Below are 15,416 nucleotides of genomic sequence, written 5' to 3' on the forward strand. Positions count from 1 at the left end.
GGAGAATGACATCACTACATGGTAAGTGACTGGGTGATTTTATAAGTGCATGGGTACTTCTTGCATAATTGCAGGACTACTCAGCTAGAGCCTGAATAAATAAAGGACTGTGAAAGTAGTGCCTGGTTGATTTCATAAGCATGACTACTGGCTTAGTGATTATATGAATAGGACAGCAGTGCCTCCAAGATTAAAGGAGTGCACCAGTATTGCCTGGGTGAATATATAACTACATGATTTAAATCTTAGTAATTGCATAACTGCATAGATAGTGCCTAAATGATTGCATCAGTGCAGCAGTAATGCCTTAGTGATTACAACATTGCATATGTAGTGCCTGCATCATTGTAAGAGTGCATGGCGAGTACTTGGGTGTTTTTAAAAGTGCATGAGAGTTGGGCCTAGCCAAATATAAAGCAGCAGACTATTACATGACTCAACTATAAGACTCTCCATATTGTTAAAAGCATGCATACATGTCTCAACCTTTTCAAATGGTCATGATATCTAAAAGAAATATATATATAATATTTCTGAAATATAGTAAAACCTAGAAACTGAGACATGTACTAGATATGCCTGAGTGATTCCAAAAGTCCATGGGTAGTGCTTGGGTGATTGTATGAGTCCAAGGGTAGTCACAAGATAATTGCAGGAGAATATGGTTAGTGGCTAGCTAATTGCATAAGAGTAAACATACACATTTATTGCATGGATAGGTATATAAATAGCATCTGAAGGGATCAATGAGTCATTGAGTACTGGCTAGGTGAATAAATTAATGCAACAGAAGGGCAAGGGTGATACTATGACTGCAAAGGTAGTGTGTAGCTTATTGCATGACTGCATAGGTCCAGCCTGCACAATCGCATGACTGTAGGGAAAGTACATAAGTAGACCCCGGATGATTACATGCCTGCAAGGGTAATATCTGGTGGATTACTGAAGTACATAGAAAGTGAGTGGGTGATTTTATAAGTTCAAGAGTACCGCTTGAATGATTACTGAACTACCAAGATACTGTCTGACTGATTACAGGAGAGCAAAGGTAAGGACTGGGTGATTGTAAAAGTACATGCGTACTGGCTGAGTAATTACATAGGTACAATAAAAGTGCATATGGGATTTAAAGAGTACAAGGGTATAAAAGGACTACATGGGTAATACATCGGTGAATGCATGACTGTAGGGATACTATTTGGATATTTACATAACTACATAGCAAGTGACTGGGTGATTTTATAGTGCATGGATACTTCTTGCGTAATTGCAGGACTACTCAGGTAGCGCCTGCATAAATAAAGGACTGTGAAAGTAGTGCCTGGTTGATTTCATAACAGCATGACTACTGGCCTAGTGATTATATGAGTAGAACAGCAGTGCCTCCAAGATTGAAGGAGTGAAACAGTAATGCCTGGGTGATTATATAACTCCATGAGCTATACCTTGGTGATTGCATAACTGCATATATAGTGCCTAAATGATTGCATCAGTGTAGCAGTAATGCCTTAGTGATTACAACATTGCATATGTAGTGCCTGCATCATTGTAAGAGTGCATGGCGAGTACTTGGGTGTTTGTTAAAGTGCATGAGAGTTGGGCCTAGCCAAATCTAAAGCAGCAGACTATTACATGACTCAACTATAAGACTCTCCATATTGTTAAAAGCATGCATACATATGTCTCAACTTTTCCAAATCTTCATGATATCTAAAAGAAATATATATAAAATACTTCTGAAATATAGTAAAACCTAGAAACTGAGACATGTACTAGATCTGCCTGAGTGATTCCACAAGTCCATGGTAGTGCTTGGTTGATTGTATGAGTCTAAGTGTAGTCACTAGATAATTGCAGAAGATGGATAGTGACTAGCTAATTGCATTAGTGCACACTAACACATTTACTGCATGGATAAGTATATCAATTGCACCTGAAGGGATTGATGAGTCATTGAGTACTGCCTAGGCGAATAAATGGATGCATCAGAAGGGCATGGGTGATTCTAGGACTGCAAGGGTAGTGTGTAGCTTCTTGCATGACTGCATAGGTCCAGCCTGCATGATCACATGTGTGCAGAGAAAGCACATAACTAGACCCTGAATACTTACATGCCCGAAAGGGTAATATCCGGTGGATTACTCAAGTACATAGCAAATGAGTGGGTGATTTTAGTTCATGAGCACCGCCTTGGTGATTACTGAACTACCACTATACTGCCTGACTGATTACAGGAGTACAAAGGTAGTAACTGGGTGGCTGTAAAAGTACAGTAGTATTGGCTGAGTGATTGCATAAGTACAAGAAAAGTGTGTATGTGATTGAAAGAGTACAAGGGGATTCAAGGACTCCATGGGTAACAAGTCGGTGATTGCACGACAGCAGGGATAATATCTGGGGATTTACATACTTACATAGCAAGTGACTGGGTGATTTTATAAGTGCCTCTCTTCTTCTTGGATGATTGCAGAACTACTGAGGTACAATATACCCAAACACAAATAAGGAACTCTTCACATATCTTTAGTAAAAGTCCGACCATATTACTAAAAGTATAAATAAATATATCTGTATCATAACACTATCCATACCATAAAAATTCAAACAAACTTACAATTTCAACCAAAAATCTAAAATTGTGCGGCATCTTTCAACTATACTTTTCTACAGACTACAAAAAAAAGCCTAATTAATAACACCTCATATGAGCATCTTTGAAATCACACATTTGTGCTGCATCTTCACCAATCTATCTAAAATTATGTGGCATTATTCAACTATACCTTTCTACAGGCTAGAAAAAAGAAGCCTAATTATTAACACTTTACATGAGCGTCTTTAAAGCCACATTTTTGTGCTGCATCTTCACCTTAGTATCTAAAATTATGCGGCATCATTCAACTATACCTTTCTACAGACTAGAAAAAACAAACCTAATTATTAACACCTTATAAGAGCATCTTTGAAACCACATTTTTGTGCTGTATCTTCACCTTAGTATCTAAAATTATGCGGCATTATTCAACTATACATTTGAACATACCACAAAAAAGAAGCCTGAGTAATAATTCCTTATATTAGAATCTGTGAAACCACACTTTTTTGCTGCATCTTCCCCTTTCTATCTAAAATTATGTGGAATTATTCAACTATACCTTTGTACAGACTACAAACAAAAGCTTAATTAATAACACCTTATATGAGCATCTTTCAAAGCACACAATTGTGCAGCATTTTTACCATTCTGTCTAAAATTATGCGGCATATTTTCAACTATACCTTTGTACAAACTAGGTAAAAGAAGCCTAATTAATAATACCTTATGTGAGCACCCTTCAAAGCACACTTTTGTGCTGCATCTTCACCATTCTACTAGTACTCACACTCTTGACCCTACCACATAAAAAGCAACAACAGCTCTTTGTTACACATCATGCACCTTAAAATGTATAATACATATGAAAATACTTATACAAGTAGAAACATACATGACACAGAACTCCCTCCACGCCTTAATATTTGACAGAGTCCACCTCCAAATTTAAACGAACAGCTAAAATGATGCTACAAATATACATATCCACACACTAAAACAAACTACCATAATCAATAGTCCATATTTAAATATGCACATAATACTATACAAAATCTATTTCAAACAACATTTAATTATAATAAATCTCTCTACATTTAATAATTTATTTCCAACATCAAGGTTTAGGATACATTTTTTACCTTTAAAAACAAAGCTAAAACATAATACACCTCACAAATTTATAACTCACCTTCCATAAATATGAAAATAGGTTCCTACGCAATCTTATTAATTTACCCCAGAGTACCCCTATGTGTCCTGTTTTCTATGATTTAGGATTAAGACCAATTGAACTTATTGCCAATCTCCGACCAGTATTATACTGGAGGCGCCTATGGTCAACTCCTGAACTAAGAATATTTGCCGCAGGACTCATGGATATAATCAAAAGTGATACCGTCCATAAAATCAAATGGTTATCGGGTGTTGGTGGGATTCTTGTAGAGTTAGGAATGCAAGAGTTATCGGAGGATCCACTCAATGCTAGGTTTCCACCGAAAAAGGTCTTAAAGGGTATGTACTGGGAGATGGTGGCTTCAAAAGCTTTTAAGACTACTGCTCCACTTTAACTCAAAGGGATTTTCCTGGATTTTAAAGATGTGACTATTTTAGAAACATTCTGGGATGACATAACCAAGCCACTGGATAGAAAGCTCTATTCTCAGCTTAGAGCTGGTAGTTTACCAATTAGAGCATTTACATCTAGGTGGTCAAACGGTGGAAAGGCTGCTTGTCCCTGTTGTCCGGTCCCCTTGGAATCAATTGGCCACATGCTATTTGGGTGCCCTGCGCACTCTGCCACTCGCAGGGCATGGTTGCGCACAATGTGTAAACTATTGGGTACTAGGAGTGGTATGGCAGCTACTAGAATCATTTGCACAAGTATTAACCCTCCTGTATACATAGCAGTGGCAAAGTTCCTAGGGTGGTCTTGGACCATTAGGAGCAAAATGATGAAGGGATGACTTGGTCATATTGTGCAATTGTGGTACTCTGCGGTATATTGCGTATTTTAGCTATTATGAATTTGATGCCCTTTTTTAAAAATGTTAAGATGAATTGCATTTCAGATATTATGTATTTTATGATCTTTTTATTCTTTGAGATGATTTGTATGTATTTTATTCTTTTATGACATTTGTCGAATAAAGCTTGCTTGAATTGGTAACTCACCTTCCAAATTGATTTGAAGAATATGAAATATCAGAAACTCACAAAGGATTTTTTCATGCACACAATCAATGTAATGCACTGCTCTCAGCAAGGCAAAACCAGTAATGGCAAAGTTTCCCTCTCTTTCTCCACACAAATACATGTAAGTAACAAATCACATTGCTTCCTAGATTATTTCAAATTCTAAAACGCATTTGTATTGGTTACACATAATAACCCTTACCAACTGACTTCTAAAAGCACCCAAACTTACTTCTGGAATTTTTTTGGAGTCGGGATTGCACTGTGCACCAACGCGATGGAGCCGCAAATCCCTACGGGAGTTTAGAAAATATATTACAAATAAATTTACCACTATATTTTAATACCACACCACTTCTAAAGAAAGTACTGACTTGGGAAATGTCACTGTAATAACATATAAATTATACATACATCAAAAATTCACATTTTAATGCCACAGTTAAGTTTCAACCCTACCCCCATTCTGCTTAATACCGGTTTCCATAGTAACAGTTCATGGAACACTTAACTTAACTGACAGGTCACAAGTTCACCATATTTTCAAGTTTACCACACAATGTTGCAAATGCAAACAGCAGGTTTGGTTGACTTTTCATAAAATGACCGTATCCTTTCTATTACACCTTTCAAGTATTTTTTACTAACCAATAAGAAACATGCTTTTAAAAAAAAGTAAAATGCACCCTATTTTTTAATGTGCAATGTTCTTAAACAGCCAACCAAATCTCAACTTGTTTTAAAACAGCATCTTGTCCACCATTTTACATACCTCTCATTCTACCAACTGATTAGCCCAGCTACAGATATCTTTTCATTACTTCCACACCCCTTCAAGATGCTTACAGTGTGGTTGTTGGACACAGCTATGTTTTCTGGTGCAAAAGGTATGCTGAACTCAGAGGTATTGACAAAAACCGAGCTTTACAAAATGTGGACATTAAATGGATTCCACAAAGAGGATTAAAATGGCACCAATTGATGCCTTTGGCTAAAAATCTTTTGCAAACCTTTTGATTGTGCAGTGTGGTGGAAATGACCTAGGCACATTGACTGGGGGTAGGTCTGGAAATGCTAATGAAGGACACCTTTGCACAACTGATATTCCTTTTTCCTCAAACTGTCTTTGTATACCATATGCAAAGACAGAAATGGAAGTGGTCAAATCAATTCTGTCCACAGATTGAGAAAGCTAGAAAAATGTCCATAAAGCTGTTTCTGCTTAACTTAGAGACCATAGGATGGGCTCCATATATAATAACAACAATATACGTTTTGATATGGAGGGCATCTACCGGAATGATGGAGTGCACTTTACAGATCAGGGAAACTGAGTCTTTCTCAACAACCTAACGCTCTGCATCGGCACATACATGTAGCTACAACAAAGTCACAATGAAAACAAGGGCTCTTTTTAGAGCCACACTATAACATAATACTGGTTATAAAAAAAAATTACACAAACATATATTTTTTTATATTTTTGGTGATTCGTGCACCCAGCGCAAATTCACAAAACAAAAGCACAAACTCAATGCACTTCAACACATCACACTTTTCAACTTTAAATATTAATTTTGAATTTCATATATTTTGAACAACTCTATCAATTGTAATCTTGTCATTAACTTCAATCACACTACTTCTTTAAAACAACTTCACAAATACAACAATACCTTCTAAATTATATACTACTGAATTATTTATTTAAATTGAATTCTCAAATCCAGCGCAACATTACATAGGGGGCCGCGCTGAGCTCCGTGCTGGAGTTGCGACTCCAAACTTGAACGAAAAAAAATGATATGCTTCCATTATTTCGTTTTAGCCCCGGGGACCCCATCCCCCCGGGCCCGGCCATTCTATTTTTTTTAACAAAAGGGAGGAGGGCTGCATAACTTCGCAAAATTTTCAAAACTAATGGCCCACTACGGTCAGCTCCTGCCTTGAATGTTTGGGGGTGATTCATCAAGCGGGGCCGAGAAAAAAGGGGGGATCCCAAAACGCATTTTCTCCATGCTAATTTCCATTGGAAATTTTGGAACAGCCCGAACTGCGAAACGGAATTACACCAACTTTGGCAAAAAGGTAGCTCTTGGTTCAGAAAGCTACGTTTTTTTTTATTTGGTGTAAATCCATTCAGTAGTTACAGAGAAATTCAAGAAATAGAAATATTGATATCTGAGCACCGAGGAGCAGTTGCCACTCCTCCCGAGCACGAGCGGGCAAAAACGTTTTTAAAAAATGAAGTACAGTCTCACGGGCTATGTTGTACTTAAGCCCATGGGTGGATCAGGTCGCAGGGGTAATTTAAAATGACGGTGTGGGGGCCCGTATGCAAAGCCCACCTCCCAGGGGCATTCCTCATAAAGTGCAAGGGGCACACGGCCCCCCTGTTGCCCAGGTGACCACCACCTCCCGGGGACTTTGTTTTAATACGGGCGGGGGGCTCGCCGGCCCTCTTCAAGCCCCTGGGACTGCCACCTCCCCAGGGCTTTTTTCCCCCCCAAAAAATGCGGGGTGACTTCTGCCCCCCATGTTGCCCTGGGAACCACCACCTCCCTGGGGCTTTATTTTAATAGGGGCGGGGGGCCTCATGTGCCCCCGTAGCCCCGGGGACCGCCACCTCCTGGGGCTCCATTTTAATTTAGAAAAGTTTGGGGAGGGGCTTCTGCCCCTCTCCACACTGTAGCCCATCGCCACACTACCCCAGGGACCACCGCCTCCCCTGGGCTCAAATTATGTTAATGTGGGGGTCTGTTACAGACCCCTGTCCCTGGGGACCCACACCTCCCTGGGCCTATGTTAAATTTTGGAAGGGTGCCGCACTGGAGCCCTTGATGGTCCTGCGGACCACTACCCCCCAGGGTCGGCTCCTGCAATGTCCTGGGGTGCCCACCCCTGGGACATTGCTATTTACTATGGTAGGGCAGGACCACGGCTCTCGCTTCCAAAAAGCAATCAGAATTGCTTTGAGCAAGGGGAGCTGAATGTTAGCAGCTCCCCCGGCCCAAAAGCAATGCCGGCTCCTACAAGAGGTGGAGAGCTGGCTGGGACCCGTGGGGGCATTGGGGCTGCTCCCACGGTCCTCAACATGAGGCCAGGTCCCGGGGGATGGGGTCCCCGGGGCCAGAAGTGGCTGAGGGAAGGGGGGGCCATGTTGCCCCCTTCCTAATTACAAAAAAATGTTTAAAAAAAGATTGAAGCAACACCAAAGGGGATGATGGATGGAGCACTTGAGCAAATCAAACACTGATCTGGGTTTAATCCATCACCATTCTTTAGCTCACTCCACCACCCCAGTTTAGACATGGTCATATGCAAATCAGTTTGACCCTGTGCCTCATGGGAACAGTCCAGCCCGAATTGCCAAGCCATGTCTTCCCTTGACCGGAAACAAGCATCCTGGGATCGGTTTCGGGTCTCCGTGCCACTGGAATCAAGCTATCCTGGCTGATGAGGGCTGAAAGCCCGAAACCGGTCCTAGGATGCTTGTTTACAGACAGAGAGGACCTGGCTTGGCAGTTCGAGCTGGACTGTTCCCATGGGGTACAGGGTCAAGACTAATTTTCAAATGGCTGGGTCCAAACTGGAATGGCATGGTGAGCAAAACAAATGATGGATCTAGGCCCAGATCTCTGTACTGGGGTGAATGCATGACAATGTTCTGCATTCTGTCCATCAACTGTTGTTTTTGCATTTGTCACTCCGAGTGGGACAGGTATGCTCAGACTTGAGTCCCGTGCTCTCCATGTCACTGGAATCAAGCTTTCCTGGCTGATGAGGGCTGAAACCCCAAAACCGGTCCTAGGATGCTTGTTTCCAGTCCAGGGAGGACCTGGCTTGGCAGTTCGGGCTGGACTGTTCCCATGGGGCACAGGGCCAAGACTGATTTGCATATGGCTGTGTCAAAACTGGAATTGGATGGTGAGCAAAGCACATTTGCAGAGTGGTGTAAAAAGGGAGCGTTGCCTCGGACCACTCTCAGCAACTGTATGGGGTTACTGGAGGTAACAGGAGGGCTAGTTGGCCCCCAGGGACCATCAGGAATGAAGTGGATTTAATATCCTAACTTAGAACGAGGCATGTTTGCAGAGTGGTGGGGAAAGGAGGCATGGCCTTTGTCCACCTCTCAGCAATCCCACTGTGTGGGGCTTACTGGAGGTAAGAGGTAGGCTAGTTGGCTGCTAAAGGACCCCCAGCAGCAAAGGGGACTTCAATCCTCATCCAAAAGCGCACTAGGGAGTGCGTTTGCAGAGTGGTGGGCAAAGGGGGCATGGCCTGCTATGAGAACTTAGTAATCCTGCTGTGTGGGACTTATTAGAGGTAATAAGAGAGGTAGTTGGCCTCCAAGGATGTCCTTGGGGGCCAACTACCCCTCTTGTTACCTCCAATAAATCCCAAACAGTGGGATTGCAATGACAACTTCTTAGGCATTTTCATACATTGCTCCCAAATACTGGAACTCGTTACCAGAGGTCCTGCGTAAGTCAACATCTCTTTTGACCTTCAGGAAACAACTAAAAACCTTCTTGTTCTAACTTGGCTTTTCGCAAGAGTAAACAGTATCCTGACCCGCCTTATGCTATCCCCTAGGTTAAGCGCTGAGATGCCCTCCGGTGAGTCACGCGCTATACAAAAACTCACTAACATAACAAAACATAACAGGCCATGCCCCCCGTTCCCCACCACTCTGCAATGGCACCTCCTGGCAGACTGCGGGATGGGGGATGAAGTCCAATTTACTCCTAAGGGACTATGGGGGCCAAGAAGCCTCCTGTAAGTCCTACGCAGCGGAATTCCTGAGCGCTGGTCGGAGACCCAGCCCAGCACCCTTTCTCCGCCACTCTGCAAAAACTGCTACTAGTTAAAGAAAGTGTTTGCAATGTAATAGGTTTCTCATTTGCGAGGATTAGAGCTATTGGCATTTTAAATGCAAATGTTTTTACTAATATTTTTTGGAGAGGATTGGATGTACGTTGTGTGTAGTGGAATTATGTGGTATTTTGTGCAGTAAAATCATGTGGATAGAAAGTATGTGGGATTTAGAGTCTAGGAATTATGTAGAGTGGGATTACATGTTATGGAGAGTAATTATGTGGTATGGTAGCCTGTATTGTGGAGTGGTAACCTCAGGTTTAGTCTTCCTCATTTCCTTAGTAGCTCAACTGTGAACTCAGTGAGACAAAAAAAGAAGGAATCACCAAAGAGCACTTGTGGATCTAGTCAGAGGTATGAGCAGGGCCACTGGAATTATGCGACTATTTGGCTGCACCGACTTTCGCACAATTATACATTTTTTTGTATAAGCCACATCATATATCATCTGCTCCCTAATCTGCAGATTTGAACCAAAAAAGCCTTGTTTCTAGTTGGAACGGCTCAAACATTACCAAAAATGCAGCAGCAAGTGTTACAGCGTGGTGGAAGGTCCTTTTCGAACCTAGAATGGTCACCTGTTACTTATTGCTAAATGTGGGCGTTAAATTGGTACTAATGGTGCGCAAGCCACTCGTGCTTTCTTCTGCACTTCTCTTGCCTCTTTCTGTAAATCTCTTCTACTTTCTACACCTCTCTTCACTCTTTCTGCACATCTGCTGCCTCTTTCTGCAACTCATTTGCTTCTTTCCTTACCCTCTTTCCTCTTTCTGTATCTGTCTTCCCTCTTTATGCACCTCTCTTGCCGTTTTCTGAACCCCTCTATTGTCTTTATTCACCCTTTTTGCCTCTTTCTGCATCTTTGTTCCTCTTTCTGCCCTTCTTTTGTTTCTTTCTGCACCTGTCTTACTTCTTTCTGTACCCCTCTTGCCTCTCTCTCCTCCCATCTTACCTCTTTCTGTACTTCTGTTGCTTCTTTCTTCACTTCACTTGCTTCTTTCTACACCTCATTTGCCCCCTAATGCACCTCTATTGCCTCTTTCAGCAGTTCTCTTGCTTCTTTCTGCACCCCTTTGCCTGTTTCTGCACCCCTCTTCCCTCTTTATGCAACTGTCTTGCGTCTTTCAACACCTCTCTTTCCTCTTTCTGCACCACTCTTGCCTCTTTCTGTACCTCTGTTTCTTCTTTCTTCACCTTTTTTGTCTCTTTCTGCAACCTCTGTGCCTTTTTCAGCACCTCTGTTGCTTCGTTCTGCAGTTATCTTCCTCTTTCTGCACCCCTCCTGCTTCTTCCTGTATCCCTCTTGCCTCTTTGTTCGCCTCTCCTACCTCTTTCTACACCCCTCTTGCCTCTTTTTCCACCTCCGTTGGTTCTTTCTGCACCTCTTTTGCTTCATTCTGCACTTCACTTGCTTCTTTGTATACCCCTCTTGCTTCTTTCTACACCTCTGTTGGTTCTTTCTGCACTGCTCTGGCTTCTTCCTGCACTTCTGTTCAAAATTTCTGCATTCATCTTGCCTTTTTCTGCACCACTCTTCCCTCTTTCTGTACCTCTCTTGCCTTAGTCTGCCCACCTGTTCCCTCTTTCTGTACCCATTTTACCTGTTTCTGCAACTCTCTTGCCTCTTTCTACAGTTCTCTTGCCTCCTTCTGCACCTCACTTGCCTCTTTTTGCACCTCTGTTGCAAATTACTGCACCCCTCTTGCCTATTTCTACACCCATTTTACCTGTTTCTGCACCTCTCTTGCCTCTTTCTGCACCTCTGTTCACGCTTTCTGTACCTCTTTTGCCTGTTATGCAAGTCTCTTGCCTCTCTCTTCAGTTCTCTTGCCTCCTTCTGCACCTCTATTGCTTCTTTCTTCACTTCTGTTGCCTCTTTCTGCACCCCTGTTGCTTCGTCCTGCAATTTCCATGCTTCTTTCTGCACCGGTATTGCTTCTTTCTGTACCCCTGTTGTCTCTTTCTGCCCTCGTCTTCCCTCTAAACTTTTTTTGCCTTTGTTGCTTCTTTCAACACCTCTGTTGCTTCTTTCAGCAATTTTCTTGCCTCTTTCTGCACTTCTCTTGCCTGTTTCTGCACCTCTCTGGCCTCTTTCTGCTCCTCACCTGCCTCTTTTTGCACCCCTGTCGCTTCATTCAGCACTTTCCATGTGTCTTTCTGCAACTGTCTTGCTTCTTTCTGCACCCCTGTTGTCTCTTTATGTACCTCTTATGAGTGTTTCTGCTAATCTCTTGCCTCTTTCTGCATTTATCTTGCCTCTTTCTACACCCCTGTTGCTTCTTTCAGCATTTCTCTTGCCTCTTTCTGCACCCCTGTTGCTTTATTCTGCACTTTCCATGCTTCTTTCTGCATCTGTCTTGCTTCTTTCTGCATCCCTGTTGTCTCTTTCTGCATTTGTCTTCCCTCTTTCTGTATCTTTGGTGCCTGTTTATACATCTCACTTGCCTCTTTCTGTACTTTTCTCGCTTCTTTCTACACTTCTGTTGCTTCTTTCAGCAATTCTCCTGCCTCTTTCTGCACTTCGCTTGCCTGTTTCTGCACCCCTCTTGCCTCTTTCTGCCCCGTCTTCCCTCTTTGCATGACTCTCTTGCCTCTTTCTATACCGAACTTCCCTCTTTGTGTACCACTCTTGCCTCTTTTTGTACCTCTGTTACTTCTTTCTGCACTTCTCTAGCCTCTTTCTGCACCCTTCGTGCCTCTTTGAACACCTCTTTTGCATCTTTCTGCATATTTTCTCCTCTTTCTGTACCCCTCTTGCCTCTTTCTGCACCTCTGATGCTTCTTTCTGCAGCTGATTTGCCTCATTTAGCACCTCTTTTGTTTTTCTGCAGATCTATGGCTTCTTTCTGTACCCTACTTGCCTCTTTCAGCACCCCTGTTGCTTTTTTCTGCAGACCTCTTGCCTCTTTCTGCACCCCTCTTTTTTCTTTCTGCACCTCTCTTGCCTCTTTCTGTACCTTTCCTGCCTGTTTCAGTACCTCTCTTGCCTCTTTCTGTACCCCTGTTTCCTCTTTCTGTACTTCTCTTGCTCTTTCTGGATCTTTTGCGCCTCCTTCAGCACCTCTGTTGCTTCTTTCTGAACTTCTCTTCCTTCTTTCTGCACCTCTCCTGCCTCTTTAGGCACCTCTGTTGCTTTTTTCTGCAGATCTCTTGCCTCTTTCTGAACCCCTCTTTTCTCTTTCTACACCTCTCTTGCCTCTATCTGCACCCCTGTTCCCTCTCTCTGTACCTTTCCTGCCTGTTTCTGCACCTCTTTGGCCTCTTTCTGTACCTCTGCAGCCTCTTTCGGCACTTCTAATGCTCGTTCTGCACCCTTTGCGCCATTCTTTCAGCACCTCTGTTACTTCTTATGCACTTCTCTTCCTTCTTTTTGAACATCTCCTACCTCTTTCTGCACCCCTCTATCCCCTTTTTGCACCTCTGTTGGTTCTTTCTGCACTGCTCTTGCTTCTTTCTGCAGCTTAATTGACTCTTTCTGCACTTCTCTTGGTTCTTTCCAAACCTCTGTTGCTTCTTTCAGCAATTCTCCTGCCTCTTTCTGCACTTCTCTTTCTTGTTTCTACACCTCTCTTGCCTCATTCGGCATCTCTGTTGCTTCTTTCTGCACCCCTCCTGCCTCTTTCTGTGCCCCTCTTCCCTCTTTGTGTTACTCTCTTGCCTCTTTCTACACCTCTCTTCCCCTTTCTGTACCACTCTTGCCTCTTTCTGCTCTTTCTGTACCTGTTGCTTCATTCTTGCATTTCTCTTGCCTCTTTCTGCACCCTTCGTACCTCTTTCAGCAACTCTGTTTCTTCCTTCTGTATTTACCCCTCATGCGTCCTTCTGCACCTCTGTTGCTTCTTTCTGCGTTTGTCTTGGTTCTTTCTGCACTGCTCTTGCAGCTTTCTGCATCCTCTTGCCTCTTTGGGCACCAATTTTGCTTCTTTATACACGTCTCTCTCCTCTTTCTGCACCCCTCTTGCCTCTTTCTGCACCTCTGTTGCTTCTTTCTGCACTTCTATTGCCTCTTTCAGCACCTCTCTAGCTTCTCTCTGCACCACCTTCTGCACTTCTCTTGCTTCTTTATACAGCTCTGTTTACTTCTTTCAGCAATTGTCTTGCATCTTTCTGCACTTCTATTCCTTCTTTCTGTACCCCTCCTGTCTCTTTCTATACCTCTCTTGCCTCTTATGGCAACTCTGTTGCTTCTTTCTGCACTTCTCTTGCCTCTTTCTGCACCTCTGAGTTAGATTAACCCAACCCATAGTGTACCCTAGTGTATGTAGGTGTTTTCACTGTATTCTAAGTGTCTTTCAGCTAGCAGTGGTGCCGAGCCTGGTTAGTCAGAGTCAGTTACCACCAGTACCAGTCAGCAAAAATTTGGGGGCACACGATGACTTTGCAACAAGGCCTCTTTTTGCACCTCTGTTGGTTCTTTCTGCATATCTATTGCTTTTTGTCTGCACTTTTCATCGTCTTTATGGAATTCTGTTGCCTCCATCTGCATTTCCCCTGCTTCTTTCTGTGCCTTTCTTCCTCTTTCTGCACATGTCCTAACCTCTATAGGCATAGTTAGAAATTAGCATTTAAAGAATCTATGAAATTCACTGAAAAAAACATAGGTTTCAGGGACGTTATAGTTAGAAATTAGCATTTAAAAACCTTAGGAATTCACTGAAAAAAACACAGGTTTCAGGGACGTTATAGTTAGTTGGACATTTCACTCGTATAAAACCAGAGAAATTCAGCCATTATAGTTAGTTGAGCTAAGTATAACTCGACCCCGCAATGCACTGCTGATGATATCACACTCTTGACATGGTCATTGGCATCACTGATGACATCACTGACAGCATCTCAAATGATATTACTGATGACTTCACTGATGACATCATCCATGTGATCCTCTGGTGCACCTCCTCACAGCCAATTAAAACCTTTGCTACACCCGCTCTAAAATACAGACTCTCATTTTTGAAACCATAGACACACCAATACCAGTTACTGCATACCCACTCAGTGATTCCTAGGTCTACACACACATCCACTCATTCACCCATACAGTCACTCATACATGCAGGCACTCATCAATACAGCAACTATCATATGCACTCATACACCTATACAGACACTCACATACCGCCACACCTCACTTATTCACACAGCTACTAACACATACTTACTCTCTTATACAATCACTGACACAAACACACACTCATCCACATAGCCACTCTCACAATCCCTCACTTTCACATATAGTCCTTTATATACTCCAACACGCACATATACTGCCTTTCACATATGTAGTTATAGACAGATGTGCCACTGAGACATCCATCCATTCACTCACCAAGACAGCCACACGCAAACTCACCCACCCATACAGCCCCTCACAGATGCACTCTTTAACCCATACACCCGGTGAATTACCCACTCACACATCCATGCAGTGAGTCACACACACCCCACCCATCCACCCAGACACCCAGGCACCCATACAGATACTCAGACAAGCACTCAATAACCCATATAGACACTCATGTAGCTACTCACCACCCCATGCAACCGTTTACACACCAACAGACAACTGAGTCAGACATTCAAACAGTTTAGTCGCTAACCCATGCATTCAGTAAGACAAGTGTAATCATTTGCGTATACAGTCAGTCACGCACCTACCATATCATCCATTCAGACAGTCATAAACCCACTTATTCTTCAATACACCTTGACCTATATATATATATATATATATATATATATATATATA

At 42.6% G+C, this 15,416-nt stretch overlaps 1 protein-coding gene across 2 annotated transcripts in view; it reads left to right on the forward strand.

Annotated features, from left to right (window-relative positions):
- Positions 1–15,416, forward strand: part of GPR141 (G protein-coupled receptor 141) — a 193,834-nt gene that overhangs the window by 55,938 nt on the left and 122,480 nt on the right. The gene's annotated exons all lie outside the window — the stretch shown is intronic.

The sequence above is a fragment of the Lissotriton vulgaris genome, chromosome 4_1 (assembly GCF_964263255.1).
Source record: "Lissotriton vulgaris chromosome 4_1, aLisVul1.2, whole genome shotgun sequence".
Lineage (NCBI taxonomy): Eukaryota > Metazoa > Chordata > Amphibia > Caudata > Salamandridae > Lissotriton > Lissotriton vulgaris.